General features: G+C 45.8%; 1 protein-coding gene and 1 long non-coding RNA gene across 2 annotated transcripts in view; one reads left to right on the plus strand and one right to left on the minus strand.

Annotated features, from left to right (window-relative positions):
* Positions 1-24,718, plus strand: part of LOC146808912 (uncharacterized) — a 424,390-nt gene extending 399,672 nt beyond the window's left edge. The window contains exon 3 of the long non-coding RNA XR_014966277.1: positions 24,492-24,718. This is a non-coding gene — a long non-coding RNA (uncharacterized LOC146808912). The remainder of the gene's footprint in view (positions 1-24,491) is intronic.
* The window catches only part of LOC146808913 (ly6/PLAUR domain-containing protein 3-like), a 448,169-nt gene that overhangs the window by 348,312 nt on the left and 74,209 nt on the right, over positions 1-25,648 (minus strand). The gene's annotated exons all lie outside the window — the stretch shown is intronic.

Below are 25,648 nucleotides of genomic sequence, written 5' to 3' on the forward strand. Positions count from 1 at the left end.
ATCAGTGATGTCATGAGTGATGTCACTGACCATGTCATGAGTGATGTAATATGTGACGTCATCAGCAGTGCATTGCGGGCGCGCGAGTTATAGTTAGCTGATATAACTATAACGGGGGAATTTCAATGGTTTTGTACAAGTGAAAAGTCCAGCTAACTATAACACCCCTGAAACCTATGGTTTTTTCAGTGAATTTCTGAGGTTTTTTAAATGCTAATTCCTAACTATAACGTGCCTGAAACCTATGGTTTTTTCTGTGAATTTCAAAGGTTTTTTAAATGCTAATTTCTAACTATGCCTACAGAGATAGGACATGTGAAGAAAGAAGAAAAAATGCACAGAAAGAAAAAAAAGAAGTGCAGAAAGAAGCAACAGAAGTCCTCAAAGACGAAGAAAAGGGCAGGAAGAAGGATAACGTGCAGAAAGAACAAAAAGAAGAGCAGAAAGAATCCTTGTTGCAAAATCATCCTGTACCCTCAACTTTTTCAGACGGATACTGGTGGTAACTGAGTCTGACTAACCAGTCCTAGAGCCAGTGCTATGTTAAAAGACACTTAGAATACAGTGAAAACACCTACATACACTAGGGAACATTATGCGTTGGTGTCTCCCTGTGATTAGCATGACCTCCTCTGTAAGCCCCTAGTATATAATAGGGCAGGGGGGTTAAAACTACCTCTTAAAACAGGCCACAGGGCGTTTTTGCACACGTTAACTCAGGCCCCGTCCCCTCCCTTCACCACTGTGTAAACACGCCCTGTGTCCGTTTTTAGTTGGGAGATTAAGTTCATTTGAATCCTGAGGGTCCCTAGGGTCCAACTAGCCCACTAGGTACCTCCAGTAAGTGCCACAGAGCTGCGTTGCAGATAGGTGTAAAAAGTGGCACGGCCTGGACCACCTCTCTGCAATGCAGCTCAGTGGCGCTTACTGGAAGCACTTGGTGGGCTAGTTAGCCCCCAGGGGCCCTCAGTATTAAAGGGAAATGATATCCCCAATTTAAAACGTGCCATAGTGCGTGTTTGCACACGTCACCTCAGGCCCCGTCCCCTCCCTTCACCACTGTGTAAACGCACCCTGTGGCTGTTCTAAGTTGAGAGATTAAGTCCCCTTGAATCCTAAGGGTCCCTAGGGTCAAACTAGACCACTAGGTACCTCCAGTAAGCGCCACAGAGCTGCGTTGCAGAGAGGTGTAAAAAGGGGCTTGGCCTCAGAACACCTGTCTGCAGCGCAGCTCCCTGGCGCATACTGGAGATGCCTGTTGGGCTAGTTGGCCCTCAGGGACCCTCAGTATTGAAGAGGAATTAATTCCCCAACTTACAACTCCCCAGGGGGCGCGTTTGCAGAGTGCTGCAAGGAGGGGGCGTGGCCTCCGGCACAATGCCAGTCTTTTATTTATTTTAATTTTTTAAGAAGGGGAGCTGTGTGGTTCCCCTTCTTATTCTAATTTATTGGCCCTGATGACCCCATCCCCAAGGGCCTGTCTCCTAATTATATTTTTTTGACCCCAATCCCCAGGGCCGGCCACTGTTTTTTATTATTTAAAAAAAATACATATTTATAGACACACCTAGGACATGCTGGACAAACGGTACGTACCTATCACCATGACGATTTGCATGATATTCATTAAAAGGCGACTATGCATACAATGAATCCACGTGGAATGTATTTACACCACTAGTGAAGCTCTGACATGTCTGATGCCCTACCGTGCCTAATCCCGGTAGACACCCTTGTCATTTATTTATACAAACATGGGTAGCTATTGACGGGCACATTTAATACACATGCATACCAAGCCATTCAAAGGGGATTCGACAAAAATTCAACCAAAACTATGCAAAAAAAACCCTCATGGTTAATAAAACACACATCCACTGCCGGATGTGTAATACTTTTTATTTTACTCTCTGGAAAGGGGACGAACATCACTTGAGAGTCACAGCGCGCTTCTGGCAGAGCCCAATGCTGTGTTACACCCACCATTGCCTGCCGAGTGCCACACACCTCTGTGTTGTATTCCACCAGCTAGTGCATATGCTATGACACTCTCTAGCCCATGTGCACTGTAACACCACCCCGTGAATATGTCATGCCACACTTGTCTTCGCACGGGTTATATTGCCCCATCTAACGTGCCTTCCTCGATGCCTATGTTATAACGCACAGTGCTATGCCATACATATTACAATCTGGGATCCATATCTTTGTCACAGTGCATATGCAACGTTACACTCCCCAGCACATATTTTATATTACAACTTTAGAGACTAGTTAGGTTACACAACACTGCCCTGTGCATATTACACTCCAAGGCGCATATCGCATAGCACGCGCTAGTGCCTGTGCTATCTCGTGCTCTCCAATGAATCTGTCATTGCGCACAATGTATTGCATATTATATTTCACGCACGGTTCATCTTATCACACTTTTTGGTGCATAGTTTATACCATACACTATATCTAGTTTTCATTTTCAATCGTGCTCTCAGGACTATGTTCTATATAACACTGTGTTCACCTACCCTTTTCACGGGCATTACATTTTGCGATAGGGGATGGAGGGTCAGGGGGTGTTTCTGCCAAGTGAGCCCGGAGTCACAGTCACAAACGTCCTCTTCTTCCTGAATAAAAGTGAGATTATGCTGCATACTTGTTCATATTTTAAGTAGTTCGCACAGACACACGTTTTAAAAACAATAAAGTTCCTAATACCCGCCTTCTCTGAACAGTTAGCTTGCTGCCCCATCCCCCTCCTCCCTATCCTCTGTTGTGTGAATCCATGGACTAGCCTCCTCCCTCCTGCCATGCATGGTCTGATGTGCTGCCACTGCCCTCAATTTAGTATGATGTACCAGTCCACTCCTCCTGCCCTCCATTGCCCAATTCTATGCCCCATCATTGACCTCCTGCTTAAACTCTGTGCTTAGCTTGCTGCCCCTATTCTCCTTCCCCCTGCCCTCTGATGTCTTTGTGCATGCCCCTGCTCCATCCTTTTTGCCCACCATGTTCCATGGACCTGCCACTCCTATCTACTCTGAGTGTTCTGTTGAGCTGCCACTCCCCTCCCACCTGCCTAGCATTGTCAGATGACTGTAACCTGTCCCTGCCACCTCCACCCTGCCTGTCCACATGCCATGACCCTATCCTCTTCCTCCTGTCCTACATGGTCCATTGTACTGCCACACCCTTCTGCCCTCCCTGGTCTGTTGTGCTGCAACTTCTCCTCTTGCCTGCCCCGTGCGGTCTGTTGTGAGGCCCCTTCCCCTGAACTTTCTTGTCTGTGCACAGGTCCTGACCCTTCCTTCTATCCTCCATCGTCCTTTGTGCATGCCCCTGCACCCTCCTTCTTGCCCATCATAGCCATTGTGCTGCCACTAACCCTCCCATTTGCCATGCATGGTCTTCTGTGCTGCCATGGCCCCTCCCACCTTCCCTGTGTGGTCAGTTTGCTGCCCCTGACCCCCTCCCACCTTCCCTCCATGGTCTGTGTGTATGCCATCACAGTCTCACTGTTGCTCTTCATGGTGTGTCTTGCTTCTAGTGCCCATCCTTCCTGACCTCCATGGCTATCTTGCTGCTCCTGCCCTGCCCCCTTGCCCCCAGCCCTCTGTTTACATGTGCAGACCCCTACTCCCTCCCTCCTGGCTTGTCTGTTCCATTGTAATGCCCCTGATCCTTCCTTCCGTCCCTCCTGCCCTTTATGGTCTGTTATGCTGCAGCTTTCTCTCCTGTCTGTCCATTATGGTCAGATAGCTACCATTGCCTCTTGCCCCTCTGTTCTCTGTTGTCCATGTGCATGGTCCTGTCCCCTCCCTCTTGCTTTCTATGGATTGTTGTGCTGCACTCCCGTTCCGCATGCCCTGTGTGGTGTATTGTGCTGCTGCAAACCCTGATGCCTGCCCTGCAGGGTCAGTTTGGTGCACCTCTCCATGTCCCTCCTGTCCTCTGTTATCCAAGTCCATGTCCCTACCCCATTTCCTTCCATGATCCAATGTACCATACTTGCGAACATTTTGAGCTTGGTAAGAGGGAGATTTTGAAAAAAAACTGGGGTATTGATTTTCCCCTTTGAGTTACATTGAAAAAGAGGAGATTGTAGACAGGAGACAGATCAAATAAAGCCCATTTAAGCTTAAAAACATTTGACGTTTCCTGGCTGAATCGGGTCTGTTGGCATGTATGGTTGTACTACCATTGCCTCTTCCTTCTGCCCACAATGGTCTATTACATTGCCACAGCCTCTCTTGCAAGTCCTGTATTGTTGGTTTGTTGCCCCTGCCCCCCTTTCCACTGCCCTCCATAGTCTGTTGTGCTGCCACGGCCCTTCCTGCCTGCTCAGTGTGGTTAAATTGTTGCCTTTGCACCCTCCTACCTGCCTTCAATTTTCAGAGTCCGTGCCCCTGGCCTCTGTCTCTCAACAGTATCCTAATGAACAACTAGATTGCTAACATTCTATATTTATTACAAAAGTGTGGAACGCCTGACGTCATCTTGATGTAATCAAAACTGTAATACCTAGAGCATTTCCTTTAGAAATTACATATATGAGAGGGTCTTATTGGCATCAAAATTATGGTTAGTGCTCTAAAAGACTAAAATAAGGACATATTTTCTGAGTTTTCAAATAGCGACAAAGCACTTTTAAATTATTTGTTATCTTTATGTTTTTTTATCCAGTTGACCACTTGATTAAATGTTGCACTTAGGGGAGAGGATGTGGTGTTACTTCCAGAACTGCAGACTTTGCAACTGGGGAACCAGGTTAGAGTTTCTGCTTCAGCTCGACATTCTGTGATTCTGGTCAAATCACTTAGTCTCCCCATGTCTACAACCAAAATGAATTTGTTCTTGTGTGATGTAACCAATGCTCATGTAAAGCACTCCAATACCTGACAAGTCTGCACTATATAACACTGCAAAAACACAAAATAATAAGTGTTTTGCACACTTCTGTCATTGGGCTATATTTGGGCTACATCTGGGTGATTTTGGGCTACATTTGGGCTCTTTTGTCTCCGGTGGCCATCTTGGGAGATTTATTTGTTATGAAGTTTCCTAATTTCCTCATGTACTGCAGTCTCCTCAGTAGGAAATGCTTTCAGTTTTTTACTTTGATTCCATCATGAAGGTATTCAGATATGTCACACATTTGCCATAAATTCTGAAAGTTAGCACTCTAGTTGCTCATTAGATCACTGTAGTAAAACTACTGTTCACCATGGAAGTCTGCTCCTGGTATTAAAAGTGCATGTTTCAGTCTGCATGACAGAATTTTTTAATGAAATAGAAGAGGATTTGAGAAGTCACTCAAAATGTGCCCTCATTTTCTTTCTTCAGCATTAATCATAATTTCTATTGCAAAATGAACTCCCTCATTGTGTTCCTTTTTAAATTAAATGTTTTAAGTGTTACCAGTTTATTCCCATCAAGATGGCTTCAGGTGTGCCATACTTTTGTCATAATGAAGACAGTAAGCGCTCTAGTTGTTTTTAAGAACACTCTGGGACATTCTGTCATTGGGCTATACTTGGGCTACATCTGGGTGATATTTGGGCTACATTTGGGCTCTTTTGTCTCTGGTGGCCATCTTGGGAGACTTATTTGTTATGAAGTTTCCTAATTTCCTCATTTACTGCAGTCTCCTCAGTAGGAAATACTTTCAGTTTTTTACTTTGATTCCATCAAGAAGGCATTCAGATGTGTCACACATTTGCCATAAATTCAGAATGTTAGCACTCTTTTTGCTCATTAGATCACTGTAGTAAAGCTACTGCTCACCAGGGAAAACTGCTGCTGGTATTGAAAGTGCATGTTTTAGTCTGCATGTCAGAATTTTTTAATGAAATAGAAGAGGATTTGAGAAGTCACTCAAAATGTGCCCTAATTTTTCTTTCTGCAGCACTAATCATACTTTTTATGGAAAAACGAACCCCCTCATTTTGTTCCTTTTTAAATTAAATGTTTTAAGAGTTACCACTTTAATCCAAGCAAGATGGCTTCAGGTGTGCCATATGTTTATCATAAGTAGGACTGTTAGCGCTCTAGTTGTTCCTTGGAACACTCTGGGAAGCTGCAGTAGAACACAAAGGAATCAACTGACAGTCTCTGCCCTTGTTGGATGTACATGTTTTACTGAGAATGTCAGACTCCATTCTCACATGACTGAGAAAGATAATGTGAATTTACAGAAAATAAGCTCTCAGTTTAGCTTATAGATCACCTTCCAAACCTCTGTGGGAAAAGCATGAGAAAATATTTTTCTCTCAATCATGATATCCCAGCGGAAGGCTTTTTCACATGGTGAAATCGCCTTAGAACATACCACAATTCCTAAAATGAGTATGGTACCATCAACAAATGATTTATAATGTAACTAAAGTCTTAAAACCTTCTATTAACTGCAATGCTTTTTAATGAGGTGCTATCATGTATAGTGGTCCTAAGATGGCTGCCAACACTTCTTGGATGAAGTGCTGACAGCCAATCAGATCTCAGGATGAGATGTGTGGTTAGGCTTCGCCCACATATATATATGATTTTACTTTTGATTTTCTCAGGAACTACTGAACAGATTGACACCAGACCTGCAAAAGGCACTTCCCTGAGGACTACCTCTCTGCCAAATTTCAAGTAATACTGTTCAGCCGTTCGGGCTGTACCTTGGACTAAAGGTCCCTATGGAAAATTGCATGGGGAAAACGCCTTTTGGGACCCCCCTTTTTTCTCTGCCCCCGCTTGACGAATCCCCCCGAGACTTTCAGGGTAGGAGCGGAGCGGAGCGCCCCACCTATTTTGAAAATTTTGCGAGGATTCGTCAACCGGCGCCAAAGTTATTCCAAATAGAATGTTGCGGATTTCCTATGGAAACACTAAAACATATAAAACATGCATTAGAAACAGGAGAAACAACCATAAACTTGTTTAGAATCTGTTTTAATGCTCAGAAAACAGTAGAAATTCTGATAAACCACTGAAAGCCTAGTAAGCTCCCAGGCTGCATTGCAAATAGCCAGTCTAACAAGACTGAAAAGCTAACCTGTAGCTGTATAACAATAAATTGACACCGTGCCTTTAAGGCACACCTAACGCCCCAGCTTCCCATCATGCCTCAGGGGTGGCAGTTAGCTCAATTGTTCTTTGTGGAGACTGAAAAAGCCATGGAACAAAGTGATGACCACATCTTTAAAAGATAACAATCCTTTGCTCGGGGAGGCGGGAGGGTTGCTTATGACTTTGATGAGGATACCCCTGGAAGAGAACTAGGATTACAGGTAAGTAACTAATCCTTCTCTTCCAGGGGATCCTCATCAATAGTCATAAGCATTAGAATAGAATAGTGAGCCTCACCTCATCCCCCTGCGGGCAAAGGAGAACATAGAAATGTGATCAGTTATCTTAACAAACGAAGCTCGGATAGAGCAAAAATCTATCCAAACAGATTCCTCAAGGAGGCCTGGCCTACTTGAGCATCAGCCCTGGAATCAGATTCTAGGCAGTAGTGCCTCGTAAAGGTATGAACCGATTTCCAGGTTGCCGCCTTGCAGATTTCTGACATTGGGACGTCATGCAAGAAAGCAACTGTGGCCGCTTTCCCCCTAGAGGAATGAGCCTTGGGGGTTAGCGGTAAAGGCCGCTTCGCCAGCTGGTAAGCAAAGGTGATGCAGGACACAATCCATCTCGAAATGGATCTCTTAGCGACTGGGAAGCCTGTTCTCATGGCGCCATAATTGACAAACAGCTGATCCGTTTTTCTTATGCCTTTGGTACTCTCTAAATAAAACTTAAGTACCCTCTTAAGGTCCAAGGAATGGAGTGACCGCTCAGCAGGGGTCGTAGGATTCGGAAAAAAAGATGGAAGGGAAATGGACTGATTGATATGGAAATCAGACACTACCTTAGGGAGAAAAGATGGATGTGCCCTCAAGACTACCTTATTATGGTGAAAAACAGTGCAAGGCTCTTTGATACACAGTGCTTGGATCTCGCTTACTCTGCGCGCTGATGTAATGGCTACCAGAAAAGCGGTCTTCCAAGACAAATGCTGCAAGGAAGCTCTGTGGATGGGCTCAAACGGTGGGCCCATCAACTTGGATAACACCAGGTTCAACTTCCACGGAGGAGAAGGGTTTCGAACAGGGGGATACACTTTTTTCAACCCCTGTAAGAAGTCCTTAACCACCTGCATCTGGAAAAAAAGAGGGCTGACTAGGTGATCTTCTGTATGCCGTAATGGCAGACAAATGGACCTTGATAGAGGCATACTTTAAACCTGATCTAGCTAGGTATAGAAGATAGGGGAGAATGACATCTTCCTGACCCTTCGTAGGAACATGGTGATTATCCCTACACCAAAGAAAAAACCTTTTCCACTTGAACGCATATGACGCTCTCGTGGCCGGTCTTTTTGCTTCTTTCAAAATATGCATACAACCAGGAGGCAGATTCAGATGTCCGTATTGCAAGACCTCAGGAGCCATGCTGCCAAGCTCAGTGAGGGAAGGTTGGGATGAAGAATCCTCCCGCCCATCTTGGACAGCAGGTCCGGCCTGCAAGGTAGTCTCCTGTGTGGAAGTACCGACAGATGAAGAAGGTCCGGGTACCACCACTGCCGTGGCCAGTCTGGAGCTATCAGAATCATGGTCATGTTGGATCTGAGTAGCTTGGTCACCACCTTCGGGATCAGGGGCAGAGGAGGAAAGGCGTAGGCAAATGTCCCTGACCAGTCCATCAAAAGTGCATTCCCCCTTGTCCCTGGGCGATGAAATCTGGACGCGAAGGCGTGGCATTTTGTGTTTTTGTCGTCTGCGAACAGATCTATCTACGGACGACCCCAATGATGGAAAAGGTCCGACACAACCTCGTCGTGCAGCACCCAGTCTGGCTGATCTTCGAAGTGCCTGCTGAGTGCGTCTGCCGTGACATTGAGCTCTCCTGGAAGATGCACTGCCACCACCGAGAGGTTCCGGGCGAGAAGCCAGTGCCAGATCACCTGAGATTCCAGAGAAAGAGGATGCGACCGAGTTCCGCCCTGTTTGTTTAGGTAGAACATGGTCGTCGTGTTGTCGGTCTGGACCAGGACCGAATCTGACTCGATTGCCGGTAGGAAAGCTTTCAGAGGCAGGTGGACTGCTCGAAGTTCCAGCATATTGATGTGGTAGGTCTGTTCCTTCGCCGACCACCGCCCTTGTATCTGAAGGCACCCCATGTGTGCCCCCCAGCCTTGCAGAGACGCATCCGTCACCAACGATTGCACTGGTAGTGGCTGGTGAAAAGGGACTCCCACCATCAGATTCCGCTGCTGAGTCCACCACGCGAGGGAGGATCTCGCCGCCTGGGAGAGACATATCCGATCGTTTCAGCGACCTGTTGACTGATCCCACTGGTCCTCTAGAGTCTGCTGCAGAGGCCGCATCCTGAGCCTGGCGTGGGGGATGAGAAAGATGAAGGACGCCATGGACCCCAGCAGGGATGCCACCTGCCGGACCGGCGGATTTTGCACCTGGAGCAGAAGCTTGCATTTCTGTTTCATTGAAGACAGTTTCTCCCCCGAAGGATACGCTCTTCCCACGCTTGTGTCCAGAACGGAGCCAATGTAGTGGATGGTTTGAGTGGGCTGCTGCACTGACTTCTCCATGTTGACATGAAGTCCGAGATCGTGCAACTGTCGAAGACATATCTGGAAGTCGCGCCTCACCTGCAGCTGAGGTGAACCTTTCAGCAGCCAGTCGTCTAAGTATGGACAGACGAAGAGACCTTTTCTGTGGAGGGCAGCTGCCACCACTGCCATGCATTTGGTGAAGACTCGCGGAGCCGACTTGAGACCAAAAGGCAGGACCGTGTACTGATAATGCTTGTGGCCGACCACAAACCGCAGGTACCTGCGATGACGCTTTGCTATGGAAATATGGAAGTATGCATCTTGGAGGTCCACCGAACACATCCAATCCCCCACTTGCAGATGTGGACATATCTGATGAAGTGCCAACATGCGAAACTTCTCTTTGACTATGACCTTGTTCAGGAGGAGAAGGTCCAGAATCGGCCGGAATTTGTGCTCCTGATCTTTTTTGGGGAAAGTACCGGGAGTATACTCCCTTGCCAATTTGAGACGGAGGGACCCTTTCTATAGCCTGCTTTTGGAGAAGGGTCCTTACTTCCTTTCGGAGCAGTGATAATTGATGAGGACGGGACTTTTTTGGTGGAATGTCTTTTGGTAGCGCACGGAAACGTAGCGCATATCCATTGCGCAGTATATTCAGCACCCAGCGATCCTTTGTGATGCTGACCCACTCTGCCAGATGTTGTGAAGCACTTCCTCCCACTGGAGTGGGCAACAGCGGCAGAGGAAGCGACTGTTCATGATTTTCCTCCTGCCTTCGCTGTGGAAGAGGACTGCTGCTGGTGGCCTTCTCTACCTCTGCTGGACTTTCCTCCTCGATACTGCGATTTTCCCAGCGCTTTGGTCTGGGTCCACTGAGGGGGTTTGAACCCTCTGTTGAGGCCCTTTGCATTGGTTGGGTCTGTAGCGGCGCTTGAACTCCTTCTTCCTCTCCAGCCCAACTGCCTTAAGAGTGTCCAGCTCAGTTTTCATGCGGGTCCTTTCCTCATCCGCATGCGTGCCGAAGAGAGAAGAGCCAGAGAATGGGAGGTTTAATATTCTCTGCTGAGTGTCTGGCTTCAGCCCTGTGAGTCTCAACCAGGACGATCTTCTGGCGCACACCCCATGCGCGTAAGAATGAGCTGCCAGCACTGCCCCATCCGCTGCTGTGCTGATTGACTGATTAGCCACCAGAGATCCCTCCGTGACTATTTCGTCGAAGTCTTTCTGGTCCTCCTGTGGAAGCTTAGATTTAAAACGATCCAAAGAGTCCCAGAGGGCCCTATCGTAGCAGCCGAGCAGACCGCCGCGCTGGAGACCTTCAGGGATGCAGCCGCTGACGTGCAAACTTTGCAACCCCATGAGTCCTGGGACCTGCTCTCTTTATCAGGAGGGACAGAGGAAGATGCCGATACGGCGTGAGTCTTCCTTGCTGCTGCTACTATCACAGAGTCTGCCGGCGGGTCCGACTTAACAAACACCGGATCAGAGGCAGCGAGCAGGCACCGCCTTGATGGTCGAAGGTGTTAAAAAGGTGTCCATAACTGGTTCGAGGATCCCCGGAACCAAGGGAAGCAGAGGTCTAGACGCTGTCTTCTGGTGAAGAGTCTCAAAAATCACAGATGTTGTGACCTGAGGGACTGACATTTGTATGTTAAGTTTCTGAGCGCCTCTCTGCAGGACCTCGTGATATGTATTGATATCATCAATAGGCGAGACCCTGGATACCGGGCTGTCCGAAAGTGTGGGGGAGTAATCCCGCCTTGAGGACCGGGTGAATGAAGTGGAGGAAGTAGACGGTGTTCTCCTACTCCACCGATGATCCCTGGATCTTCCAGCACGATACTCTCTCAACGCACGTTCCTCTCGCCTGGGGAGCGCGATCTAGAGCGCTGTCTCACAGGTGACCTCTCGCGTGCTCGTCTAGGCGGACTCACCCTGTCCACTTCTTCCACCAGTCTCTGGAGAGGAGACCAATGGTGCAGACTGGCATAGTCTTGCATCCTCCTGGTCGCCCCCGAATCCCGCCAGTGATGTGCGGGTCGCAACCATTCGTGTGACAGCTGCACCGTAGAAATGGCCTCTTGTGGTCTTGAAGGCTGGACAGCATCCTTGGAACGGCTGTGTGGAGTTGCTGACCTTGGAGAAGCCCTCCTGGACGAGCGGAAGGATGAATGGCGCGAAGCCGACTCCGTCACTAGAACCACAGAGTCCCCAGACCTCACCGAGGCTTGTCTCGACGTCGAGCGTGCTCTCGACGTCGGTCTGTGTGCATGTCGAGCCTCCCGTCTGCTCGACGTCGAACGCCTCGTCGACGGAGACCTGTGATGAGAGGTAGGTGACGAATGGTGCCTCGACGTCGAACAACGATGTAAAGTCGACGACGGAGGGACCCCTTCTCTCGACGCCGAACGCCGAGTAGATGACAGCGGAGCTGCGTCCAGTCTCGACGTCGATAGTCTGCGTGGCGACGGCTGAGGGGTATTTCTCGCCCTCGACGCCGAAAGCCTTCGAGACGACGACGGAGACCTCATCCTCGACGCCGATCGTCGCCTGGTTGACGACGGCGGAGGAGTGTTCTTTACTCTCGACGTCGACGGCTGATGGAACTGCGACGCCGGAAGAGAGCCCGCCATCGACGACGGAGGGGTGATACTCCTCGACGCCGAGCGTCGTCTGGTTGATGCCGGCGGAGGATCTGACGACGGCGGACGACTCTTCGACGTCGACGACGTACCTTTTCTCGACGGCGAGCCTGCTGTCGAGGGTCTTTTTGAGGAGATATGTCCCATCTGAAGGTCTTTATTCAGCGCCGCGCCCGATGCTGAAGTAGAAGGACGCGAAGACTTACTTCTAGAAGGCGTCCTGGACCTCTTGGAACCCTTCCTGACCAGAGATCTTCCTCTAGATGGATTCGCCAGGCCATAAATGCGAATCCTTTCCCTGTCCTTCAAAGTTCGTTTGGACAGGTTGTGGCAGTGAGAACAGGTCTTAGGATCATGGTCCTCAGGCAAACATAGGATACAGACCCTATGGGAATCACTCTTGGCCTTCTTTTTGCCACAAGAAGGGCAAGGGTCAAAAAGAGATGGCATTTTCGGTATTAAAAAATGCCTAAATCTGTCAAAAAAAGACAGCTTCTTACTTGAACAGATGGAAAACGTCGAAGTAAGGTATAAAAGTTGTTAAAAGTGAAATTATTTTCTGAGAGAAATCAGAAAAAAAGTGGAGCTGTGTTGCCAGGATCCTTCCTGAAGGAGCCGGAAAGAACAACTCAGCTTACTGCCACCCCTGAGGCATGATGGGAAGCTGGGGGGTTAGGTGTGCCTTAAAGGCACGGTGTCAGTTTATTGTTATACAGCTACCGGTTAGCTTTTCAGTCTTGTTAGACTGGCTATGTCCAATGCAGCCTGGGAGCTTACTATGATTTCAGTGGTTTATCAGAATTTCTACTGTTTTCTGAGCATTAAAACAGTTTCTAAACAAGTTTATGGTTGTTTCTCCTGTTTCTAATGCATGTTTTATATGTTTCAGTGGAAATTCCTTACAGCATGTATCAGCTCTGATGATTATTAGGCTGCAATTGCTTATTATATATATATATATATATATATATATATATATATATATATATATATATATATATATAATAAGCAATACATATATACATATATATATATATATACATATATACATATATACATATATATATATATATATATATATATATATATATATATATATATATATATATATGGATATTTATATGTGGGGCACATATAATATAGTGTTTCCGGGGTCCCGCGAATGGGCGGGAATATTCTAATGCTTATGACTTTGATGAGGATCCCCTGGAAGAAAAGAGGCCATTACAGAAGATAGCAACGGAGAGGGAGCACGGGGGGGACACGTAGCAGCGAGAGGGACAGATGAGACAGGGAGAGACCAATGCATTGCAAAGAGAAAACTCACATGAATGGGAGACATGGTGAGCCGCTGTGGGTCCCTGACAGGGAGGGCAGGATAGAGAGTGACAGAGCGAGTGACCAAGAGACACTGGAAGCCCTACAGAAGCGGCGACAGTTATAGTCAGAGAGGGGAGGCTCACAACTTTGGGGAATCTGCCACAGGAGAGGTTAAAGGGGCTCTCGGGTAGAGGGAGGGGGTAATGGAAAGGAAAGGGGGGCACTGACTTCAAGAAACAAGTGCGGCGCGGTCCCAAAAGTGAAAGAGGATCTCTTTTCTTTATGGGGCCATGTGTTTGAAACACATGGCACCATAAAGATAAGAAACCTTTCACCGCAGAAGGAAAGCAGACGAGCCCGTCCAAGTGGGCCGTCTGAAAGAGCCAAAAGTTTCATCATAAAGAGCTCTTTTCCAATGGCTGGTCACCGTTTAGCATAAACGGTGATGCCAGCCAATGGAAAAGAGGGGCGGGTCTTAAAGCCCTTTACCAAAACTCCTCAAAATCATTAAATCTCGCCGAGCGAGCTGCGCATGTGTGCAGCCACGCCAGCCAGACCTAAAAAGACTCCAGAACAGTATAGAATGTTTACCTGATTAAATCAAGACCAAAATAATCAAAATCCATCAAGTAGAACTCGAGATAGTGAAGGTTGCAGAAATAGATGCCTTAAAGTGCTTAAAAGTAGGTAGTGCTAGCAAAGTTACTGCAGGTCGCAAAGGACTGGTGCAAATCCATAGTTCAGGCTGACTGCGATGGAGCGCTGGCCAGCTACAGAGACCCATTTGGGCCCGCTGAACACAGTACCTTGGTTACTGGGGTTCAGTCTGCATGGCGAAGCTGTACGTTGTCCAGAGTTGGTTCCAAGATGCGGTGAGGCAAGACTTTGAGGCTTCGCACTGCTTTATATCAGTCTTGACAGAAACTCAGCTGCTGAACTCACTTCTGATGCCTTGAATTTGGAGGGGGCCCTCAGGCAAGATTAGGACTCATGGAAGGCAGAGTCCGGCAATTCCAACAGTACAGCAAGAAGTCTTTTGTGTCCCTGAGACTTCAGAAACAGGAGGTAAGCTAACTAGCCCTTGGAGATCACTTTGGAGTTAAAGTGGAGTCCCACTCTCCTTCCAGCAGAGTCAGAGTGAAGCTGGCCACAGGCAACACATTCCCTAGGCAAAGCTGATATTAATTGAGCAATCAAGGTGGAGTCAGGAACTGGCCCTACAAAAGCAATACAGAGTACCCTTCAATTTGATGGGCAAAATTCCTCCCAGAAAAGACTAGCCTAGGTTATGGCAGAGGTCAAAGTATTCAACTCTCTTGAAGGACTTGTTATTGTAAATATTTTTTACTTTAGTGAAAAAATAAGAAAAGGGATTGAGGTCTTGTGTTTTGGGCTTGAGGTCTTCTGCTGATGTGAGAGTCAAACTTCTGAAAAAAAGGATATGGAGGGAATTATCTGGAGAGGTTTGTTCTTCACTTCTAATGTTTAGTTGGATGAAAAAGTCAGCTTTGGCCTGCATGAAATTATTCTTATATCTCCTAAATTGAACTAAATAGGCTTCCTTCTGAGAATCATACAACTGTCCCCATTGGTTACCTGCATGACTTGTCTGAAGTATAACCTCCTGGAAAGCAGCATGAAAACAAGGATTTTGCGGCCTTGGCACTCAGGGGATTTTTTTCTCTGCCTCATGGTCTTCAAAAATATCCAAGCCTCACATTTGGATCAATCTGATTTACCATTGCTCTTTCATGCAAGGCATTTTTCCACTGCATCCTTCAAGTTTAAGGAACCGGTAGGTGGATAATGGCAGTAAGGATTTTATGTCCTTGTGCTTTATGCAGAGATGATTTCACTTCAGATTGAAATAGGTGATTTGTCCAGCATACAGGAGAAATATTGCTGAGTCTTGTATATGTAGCAAATCTAGAGAACGTCAGCCGCAATTTGTGGCATCCTTGGCCAGCAAACTTAGCCCATGGGATTCCAGGGATTGCTGAAGTTCAGTTGCTTTATTACCTAGGGTTTTATTCAATCATCGATTAAAGTTCCTTGCCATCACTAGTTTGCTGAAGGTTAAGGATCTCTCTCTGTGCTTGGATTGATAAACACACTGGTGATGGCACTGATTGCATTGGGTGGTCAAACATTAATGTAACAGGCTGCTCAGGGGAGATTTGAACTTGATAGATTACAGTTTTGTACTATATATTTAGATAATAGTAACAGACACACACTATTGGCATTTACTGTTTTGAGTGAAAATTTGTATATTCTCTAAGCAGTGCTTTAAATGGGCCGGTACCAGTAGTCGAAGTGGGGGGGAACGGCAGGGCACAGCGTGCCCCTACTTCTTCAATTCCAGCGACTCCGTTCCCCTACTTTTTTATTTTTAAAATGCGTCCCAGGACGCAAGAAATCACCATCGCCTATAAAGCTCAGCGTTCCTGGCGATCGAGGACGGGCGGCAGAGAAGTAACAGGACTCTGTCTTTTCCTTCTTACCCAGAGAAGAAAAATACAGTGTCCGCTTCTGCTCTGTAGCTTCAGCTGCCTTCCCCCCTCCCCCCAACTCTTTCCCTCTTCCCTCTCTTTCTGTCTAGCAGTTCGTCTCTTACAGGAAACCGAGATTTCAAGACAGGGTTTATACATTCTTTCCTCTCCTTTCTTTTATTTCCTCCCCTGTGAAATGTCGTATTTTAATTCCAAAGTGCAGCATCTGGAATAAAAGGTTAAAAATAGGAAAAATAACGAAGTAAAGTAAGACAGACTGGTAGCCAGAGGTGCTACTAGAGCCAAATTTCGGGGCGGGGGAGGCAAAACAAAATTCGGGGGGGGGGGGGGGGGAGGCTTAATCTTTAAGCAATAGGCAGAGTGGAGCTGCAGGGGCTCTTCGGAGGGGTGAAACAACAGCAAGGCCTCATTAACATGCAAATGGTCTTTAAAAGACCTGTGAAGTGCTCGGGTGCGGCTGTGTGTGTGCCCCGGAAGCTGTCTCAAGCCCTTTGAGTCCAATGGGTGTTGCGCGCCTGCTGGTAGCAAACTGACCAGATCGATTTTATTCACACCCAAACACATTAGCGCCACTTTTACAGAGTTTGCCAGTGAAGCGCTATTTTTGTTTTCTTGTCTTTGTTTTCCCTGGGCTTGCAACTAGTGCACCAATCCTGGAGGTACTGCAAAGTGTGGATTGGAAAACCAAATGTGTACTGAGGCTCTGCGTACAGGGATGTGGTCTTTTTACCATACTGCTTACGTTTTGTAAGGATATAAGCAATGGCCATTGAAATGGGTCCATTCAGGGCCCTGTAGTCATGTCCTTAACTTTCATCTAAGAGCTTCATACAACCTGCAAGGTATAAATTAGAGCGTTATGTTTCCCCCCCCCCCCCCAGTCTTTGATTATCCTAATGTTACAAAAAGTGTTCTTTTGGACAGAAATCAATTCTGATTATTAAAGAGAACCCACAACCATGGCATTACGTTTTAAAATTCTGAGTTTGTTTCTCCAGACCAATCACTATTAAACTATACCGCCTAGTAGTATGGTTGTCATGTGACTCCTAAACCTTGTAGTCCTTTGTCTTATGTAACATTTTCTATACAGTGATTTACACACATATTGATTGTCTCTGAGTAATGTGTGTGATGCAAAGTGCTCTGACACCCTACACTGGTATGAGTGGCGCTGTAAATCAAATTAAATGCATCTGAGAGAGAGTGTGGTTATGGAGACTTGAGGGGCACTGTTAAAGGGTGGTAGTGAGGGAATCCATGACAGAGGTGGCCATTAGAGGGTAATAACAAACATTAATGAACAGGGCACCACCAGTGCTAAGACCGGCCCTGCCCTTGAGGCCAGTCTGCCTCACCCATAGTTAGCTCCATTGGCCTTGTTTCAGAAGTAGTAGCTGCCACTCACCAGGGATTGGCAATGCAGAATTTGGCACGCACACCAAACTAAGTTCGCAAACTTCACAGTCTCTCTGCTTCATTCACAAGCACTTTTAACATGTGCTGCTTGCTGTGGGGTCACTGGAATTAAATATGCAGCAAAGGAGGACAAAATTATGCCACAGTGTTGACTAAATTATGCATTTAAAAAAAGGCTGCAGCGTAATGCAGTATATTTTCTGATATTTTATTATTTTGACGTGTACACATGCTAACAGTCTTTGGAAAGATTTTGCCTTATTAACACCACTGTAACATACAAATGCAACAGTGAGAAAGATGATCAGTCAACCTTTGCAATAAGCCATCCACTCCGCAGCAAAACAAGTCAATTTTTTTGTTAACTGTTGATACGTTTGAGCTATAAACAATTTATTAGTTTAAATGGTCAGATCATGCAGCAGATCTTTCATTAGGAGGCAAATATGGCAGAGCCAGAGTTATATAGAAAACATTTGCAAACTAGGATATTTTGCTATTCATGTTTGAACTGCTGTTGTGGAAAAAGGGAGAAGTGCTGATGACAGAAATTCCATGGCTCGGAAACAAATGGCTTGTGCTTCCATATTTTATCGTATTTGGGACATTCTGTGATTAGAAGCATATCCCACTTTGTGAATGTGATTTAATGTCAATAACTCATTATAACCTTATATAATCATGTGTATCCATTGGTTGATTAAACTGGGCAGTGAAATGCCAAACAAATACTAAAAATTGGGATATTTGCGCATTCTGGCCACACCTCTGGCTCCGCCCACTGAGCCAATCCTTGGGTTATTCCCGCCCTCTGATTCTCCACCCACAGTTCCCCTACTTTTTTTTCCCCACTTCGACCACTGGCCGGTACTCACCGGTACTGAGTACCTGCACTTATTTGTTCCCCCTCCAAGAGTACCGGCACTTCTCTGTTATTAAATAGAGTACCGGTACTCACTGTCACACAAAGTCATGTGAGCATGCATCGCATTTCTACACTGCGGCGCCTGCTCACATATTGGTGATTTCACAAGGAGAGCAGTGACGCCATGGCACCAAAGCAGAGCAACGTGTGACCCAGGCGCGCAACGCCCATTGGACTCAAAGGCCTTCGCCCCCCCCCCCCCCCAGTCCCCCCCTCGTGTGTTGCAGCCCGGGATGAGACAGTTTCCCCGGGTACAAACACAGCTGCACCCGAGTACTTCACTGGTCTTTAAAAGACCTTTTGCTCGTTAACGAGGCTTTGATGTTTTTCACCCCTTAGAGCCCCTGCACCTCCACTCTACCTTTTGCTTGAAGAATCAGACCCCCCACCCCACACAAAATTTGACTCTAGTTGTGCCTCAGGTGTGACCTCCCCCGCCAGGAAGCTATACGGCAGGAAGAAATGGAAGCTCTTTAAAAATCCCAATTTGCTCTGGCTTTCCCTTTCTTCTGTGCGAAAAAGACGGAGAGGATAGCATAGCAGCTGGCAGGTGAAAAAGGGGACAACTGAGAAGAGCTTTCAGAAATGAAGGGGTATAAACACAGTCAGCTAAATAAATCGAGGGGTTATCTGAAAAAGAAGAAAGGGGCAAGCAAAGATATTTGAGAATATACTGCGGGCGTGGGGCAGTGGCAGGGCCGGCTTTAGGGCGGTGCGACGGGTGCCACCTCACCAGGTGCTGGCTTCCTGGGGGCGCCGTGTTTGAAAGTTTATTAAGCTTTTGAAGCACCTGCTGCAGCGTTTCTTTCCGCCTGCAATTACCAGGCCTCACATAAATGTCAAGAAAACTCGTGTGATTAATTATCTTCCTGGAGAGAGATCAGCGTTTTGTATAGTTGAGGTTTTGACTTAGGTGAAGTTAGTGCAGAGGGTTAATATGCCTGCTGCAAAGAACTTGTATCAAGTAGATTACAAAGTGCATGTGATGTAAACAGGTCAGCAGATTACTGCTTTCAAAAGAGACATCCTTTTGTTACTTGCAATTTATAACTTAAAGTCCTAATATACAACAGTGAGCTATTAACTTTCATCCCAGAACTGCATACACACTGCAAAGTATACATTATTAGAACATTGATTAATGTTACAAAAAGGGTTAATTTGGCTAGAAATCGATTCTTATTATTAAAGAAAACTCCCAACTATGCTGTTTCTTTTTCGACTCTGCGTTTGTGCTTCTCCACACCAAGCACTCTTAAACTATACTGCCTACCAGTATGGGTGACATGTGACTCCTACACTGTTAGTCCTTTGGCTTAAGTAACATTTCCTAGACACTGATTTACACTCGTATGATTGATTGTCTCTGTGTAATGTGTGTGTGATGCAAAGTGCTCGGACACCCTACACTGGTATGAGTGGCGCTATATAACTAATTCAATGCATCTGAGAGAGTGTGGTTATGGTGACTTACTTGGTCACTGTTAAAGGGTGCTAGTGAGAGAATCCGTGGTGGAGGTGGTCATTGGGGGTGGGGGGGGCGCCAACAAACATTGTCGCACAGGGCGCCACCAGCACTAAAGCCGGCCCAGGGCAGTGGGTTTAAAATAAAGCACCTGATGGATGAGATGGGGATCATCTGATGAGAGTCGGGGGTGGGTAGGTGTCCCAAGAAAGCCAAGGCTTTCGAGAATGACACAGGTTGGTGGAAGGGGCCTGTTGTGTGAGGACAGAGCGACAGCTACAGTGGCAGAGACTGGTATTTTAAATGGGGAAAGGGTATCCCAGAAAAGCAAGAGAAAGAATTTGATGAGATGAACAAGGGGACATTTAAGATGAAAGGTGGCGTGACCACCTGAAAAAAGAGAAAATGTAAAGAGACAAATGGGGCATCGGAGGGGACATGGGGCTAAGTAAGTAAGGGCTAGGGACATCAGAGGGTAAAGGTAGGAGAGTATCTCGTCATCCAAAAGAGTGTTATCTAAAGCGGGGGCGGCAGCTGAATCTGAATAGAAAAATAATTTTGAGGGGACAGTGGTATTTTTAAGTCGTGTTTTATAGTTTTTTAGCAGCTAATATAAAGTTTACCACAATGTGACTTATTTTTTTGTAACAAAGTAAAACAATGAAAGGCTCAACAAACAATCATAAGAATTCAGATCGCATACTTGGAGGAAGAATGGATTTCTCAAAATACTTAAACACAGTATAGACCTTACTAGGGCACACTGGAAGGGGAAGAATAATGTGCACGGAGTTAAAAATGCACATTTATCAGAAAACACTGAATGTAGCTAACAATATAAGCATTCAAACACGACCAAGACATGACATCCCATGGCTTGGTGAACCTTTCTCATTCATTTCTATGATGTAAGATCACACTTTGAATCGCTTCCAGAATGCTTGTGTATGATATCAAGCATTTCTCAGAAACGAAGCCTATTCCAGATTGTCAAGTACGCTTTTTTGCTGTCATACACATGCTCAGTAACACTTTTTGGTATTTCTTTGTTGTTTAAACCCGATAAGTGCTACTCTCCAAACAAAAGTGCTTCAACACCCCATCAGGGGTAACAAGCGCTATATAAATGCAAACCTTTTTCCCTCTTCTATCTCTCTGCTATCCTTCTGAATCCAAATAACTGACTAACCTATCCACCACTCAAATTACTTTCAGATTTTCACTATACTAATTCAACACTAATCCTTCTTGGGTTCCGGAGTAGTGCGCTACTCGCCGAAAAAGCGCTTCAACGCCTCGTCAGAGGTAGTAAGCGCTATATCAGGAGTCCTGATTGGAATTTGCGTCAGAAGTAGAAAGAAGAATCTGTGTTTGTTATTCGTATTTAATTAAAATGATCGATGGATGGGGCCGTGGCATTAGTGGGGCAATGCCCCAATGGACGCACCGCCACTGCTAAGAAGTCTATTTGCTCTGGGTAGTAACTCTCCCCCGGTGCTTAGGTGGCATGTCTCATCATCGGGTCCCTCCTCACACCAAAATCAATGGCTCCCGGTATGGCCTACAACTACCTTAAACAAGAAGGAGCTCCAGATGTGTGTTTTTTTATAATCAAAGCCCCATACAGAAAACACGACCTTCACCCCAAGATGAGACCCTAAAAGAGACTCACTTTGCTGTACAATGAGGGTGGCTAACAGTGATGGAAAATGTAGTGACTGAGCTGGCAAAAAGCCAGTATCGCTGGTCTACAACACAAACAAGCTTTTGCAATGCAATAGGTCTCGCAATTGCGAGATTTTGAGCTATTGGCATTGTAAATGACAATGCCTTTTATTTATGTGTTTAAAAGAAGGCAATAATAAAAGGCATTGTTATTTATAATACCAATAGGTAAAACTTTCAAAATTGTAAGATCAATTGCATTGCAAATGCTTGTTCTTGCAGTGTTCAAGGTACATAGATATGAGACACATTGCACAGTTGTTTTGGGAGGAGGCGGGACTTATGTGTGTAAGGAAGAGCACATGGCTGTGTGAGGAGGAGCCGGGACTCACAAGGAGTGAGGGAGATCACACAGTTGTCTGAGGAGGCGCAGGGCCTCATAGGGAGTGAGGAAGATCACACAGTTGTTTGAGGAGGTGCTGGGCCTTCTAGGGAGTGAGGAAGATCACATAGTTGTGTGAGAAGAAGCGGGGCCAAGATACAACAATTCCAATTCCCCGATTTGCCACACTTTATAAATCCTGATTGATTGACAACTGCTTCAATGTTAAACCTCGTATTAATGGCCAGGGGTAGATGCCGTGAAACAGTCCATGGGTGGGATGGTTGTTGCAAATGTTACTTAATGCTTGCTTGCGCTGGACCCGTGAGTAAATAAAGTCAACCAGGTCTGCCATGAACTGAATCTGTGCTTCATTATCTATACACATATTTCCTACAGACACTCGTCCCCTCAGCTATTGTACTTCCACAGCACAATGGACAGATATGGAGGACAAAGTAATTTGTACTTGGTCTGAAGAGTCGCAAGCAGCACAGCAGGGCTGTATTTACGTTGTTGAGAAGTGTTTTTCTGACTACAAAACAGAAACAGCTCGCGTATGTTGTACACAGAAACAGAGCGACCTGACGACTCATGCGTGTTTCACACTGCTGAAGCATCATTTGACATCAGCAGGTTGTCTGAGTAACATACCACAGTGAATACTTCGGCACAGCGGCCATCCTGGCGGCGACACGACTTTGATTTCGTGCAGGGGCGCGAAGGTTATATACAGGGTAGGTTTCATGTGTTCCAGCACAGCACTTCATCGTCACCTACAAACCATTCTGTTTTTAGGACACGGGTGACAATCTTCTGCACAGTCTAAAAGATTTAGAAAAACATTTGTAATATGGTGTTGCAATAAAGACACCAGTGCTACATATGTGTTAATCAAGGCGGAATACCTTCCCGGAAAGTCGAACCTTTCTGCGGACTGGAACTCAAGATTTCTTTCAGACCTTATCGATTGGAAACTCAACGTGAATGTTTTCAATCTTATCTTTCACCTTTGGGGTCCACTGGATGTGGACTTGTTCGCCAGCAGACTAACCTTCCAACTTCCGAAATATTTCAGCTGGATGCCGGACCCTGGAGCTCTAGCGGTGAATGCCTTCCTCCAATGCTGGTCGAACCTTCGGGGCTACGCCTTTCCCCCCTTTGCCATGATCCAAAGAGTCCTACAGAAGGTCAGAATAGACCAATGCACTCTGGTTCTGATAACTCCCTTTTGGCCTTCTCAAGCATGGTCCCCGACATCTCTGGAACTGTCCTGCGACATCCCCTTTCTCATCCCAGCGAGCCAAGGTCTGATTTCCAACGCAGACGGAGAAGATCATCACCTAATCACTTCAGGGAATTTGAACCTTCTTGCTTGGAAAGTGTCAGGCAATCCAACGAATTGTCTGGACTTTCGTCATCAGCTCTCACTCTCCTCGGTGAATCATGGGCATCTGGAACGCACTATAGGCACAATAACATCTGGAAAAGATGGGTTTGTTGGTGCATGGAGAGGAACCTGGATCCCGTGGAAGCTCCTATCGTCAATATAGTTAATTTTCTTGTCGAACAGTTCGATAGAGGATTAGCTTATAGATCTATCAATTGCTACAGATCAGCAATTTCCGCTGGACACTCCCTTGTCAACAATAAAACAGTAGGTAAAAATGTTATTATTTGTAGAGTGATGAAAAGCATGAGACTCAAAAGACCTCCTAGACCTAAATATCAGACTATTTGGGATGTTAAAGCTATCTTTGACCTTTTCTCTGCTTGGCCTGATAATGCTTTTCTCAACAGGAAATGCCTTTCGCTCAAACTTGCTACTCTCTTATGTCTAATTTCTTGTCGCAGAGTTTCTGATGTGAAATGCCTAGATATTTCTTATAGACAATATGATATGTTTGGAATTAAGTTTGATATATTTAGAAGGACTAAAACCATGTCAGACTCTATTTTTTATCCTCGTTTTGATCTCTGCAAAAAATTGTGTGTTGTTGACTGTATGAAAGAATATGATCAGAGATTTAAAGACCTTTGCCCTTTAAACGCTAATCAACTCCTTATCTCTTTTGTTAAGCCTTTTAAACCTGTTTCTTCCTCGTCCATTGCTAGATGGGTCAAGTCAGTTATGAAGCTAGCTGGTATTGACCTTTCTAGATTCCAAGCACACTCTCTCAGAGGTGCCATGGCAAGCAAATCATTCTGGTCTGGTGGTAAGTTGAATGATATCCTTAAAGCTGCTGATTGGTCAAATGCTTCTACCTTCGCCAACCACTACTCTAAACCTATCGAGCACATGTCTGATGTTGTCCTTCAGGGCTACCAACATGCATAATGTAGCCTCCGGTCTTGTAATGAAATTGCGATTCTCATATTAACATGACTAGAGAATCTAGATTTCATTAAAGACACGGAGGCTATCATTATCCCTCCCGTCCCTCCCTTGGACGGAGCTGCTCTTGAACTATTGTACTTGGCTTATTTGTATTTACATGTGCTTGTAATTCTTTACATCTACCTCTTAGCGTAATTACATTGCTTCTTTCTTTTCAGACCACTCTGCATGATGTCCTGCTTCACTCCTTATCCAGGTTCAGACGTCTCTTCAGTCTCAAGTTACGTCTCTCCTTCTTCAGTCTCAAGTTCAAGTTCGATTTCTTCTTTGGACTTCCGCTGTTTCGCTTCATTTAAAAGAGGCAGTCTGTTTGTCTCTCATGCCTTTTGTTGCTTCTGCTCACCGCATTCTAGAACTGTTTTGCCTTTATGATGTAGCGGCTGCTTGTGATCTGCATTAAAGGATTAATGCATAATGATAGCCTCCGTGTCTTTAATGAAATCTAGATTCTCTAGTCATGTTAATATGAGAATCGCAATTGACAATAAGAATGGTAGGTGGGCACGGCAAAAGTTACTGAAAAGTACAGTGTGATTTGATGTTATTAAAGCAACCATGCCTGTGTCTTTCTTATATAGAACTGGCTCACACTGAGGGCGGGATACCTGTGATGCAGGACTGTACGTGTTCGGTAAAGGGGGTGTCATGAGGGTGGACACTTTCTTCTAGCTCCACGGGATAACTTACACGCTGCGCTGTCGGTATACAAACAAGGGAGCCCTTATTTACAAAAGACAGCAAAGCAAATGTGGCCACTCCCTAAGCACAGACACATCTCCTAAAGATGAGGGATGTGCCCACAAGGAGCGCCGTTCCCGCTCGGCCACAAAAGGAATTAAAAAACAAGCTTGCTGAAAGACAAATACTAGAAGAAAAGAGTCTATGGAAAATCAACGCACTGGGTTTCGGAATCAGCTATAGGTGTTATTGACATTTGCAACGTAAATTACGTCGATAGGAGTGTATGTGTGAGAAGTCATAGTGAGTGAGAATAAGTTAGAATGATTAAGAGTGAGTGAGAGTATGAGTGAATATGAGCAAACGTGGGAGTAAATGATTAAAACATTGGCCTGGATCCGGTCTGTTTCCAGCCAGTGGCGACAGACGGATGCGGTGGGTGTCTGGAGCTGCATCTGTGTAGAGTCTGTAACAAGGAGGGGTGCGTGTTGGGGAACCCCTGGCGAGAGGTGCAAGCTTCCCTCACTCTCAGTGATGGTTAATAGATGCCCCCGTGTCATCAGATACACATGTTTTATTCCAGAGCCTTCCTTTACTACATTCATGCATTTTGGGAGTTGTAGTCGTGAACCAGTTG

The sequence above is a fragment of the Triturus cristatus genome, chromosome 7, assembly GCF_964204655.1.
Source record: "Triturus cristatus chromosome 7, aTriCri1.1, whole genome shotgun sequence".
NCBI lineage: Eukaryota > Metazoa > Chordata > Amphibia > Caudata > Salamandridae > Triturus > Triturus cristatus.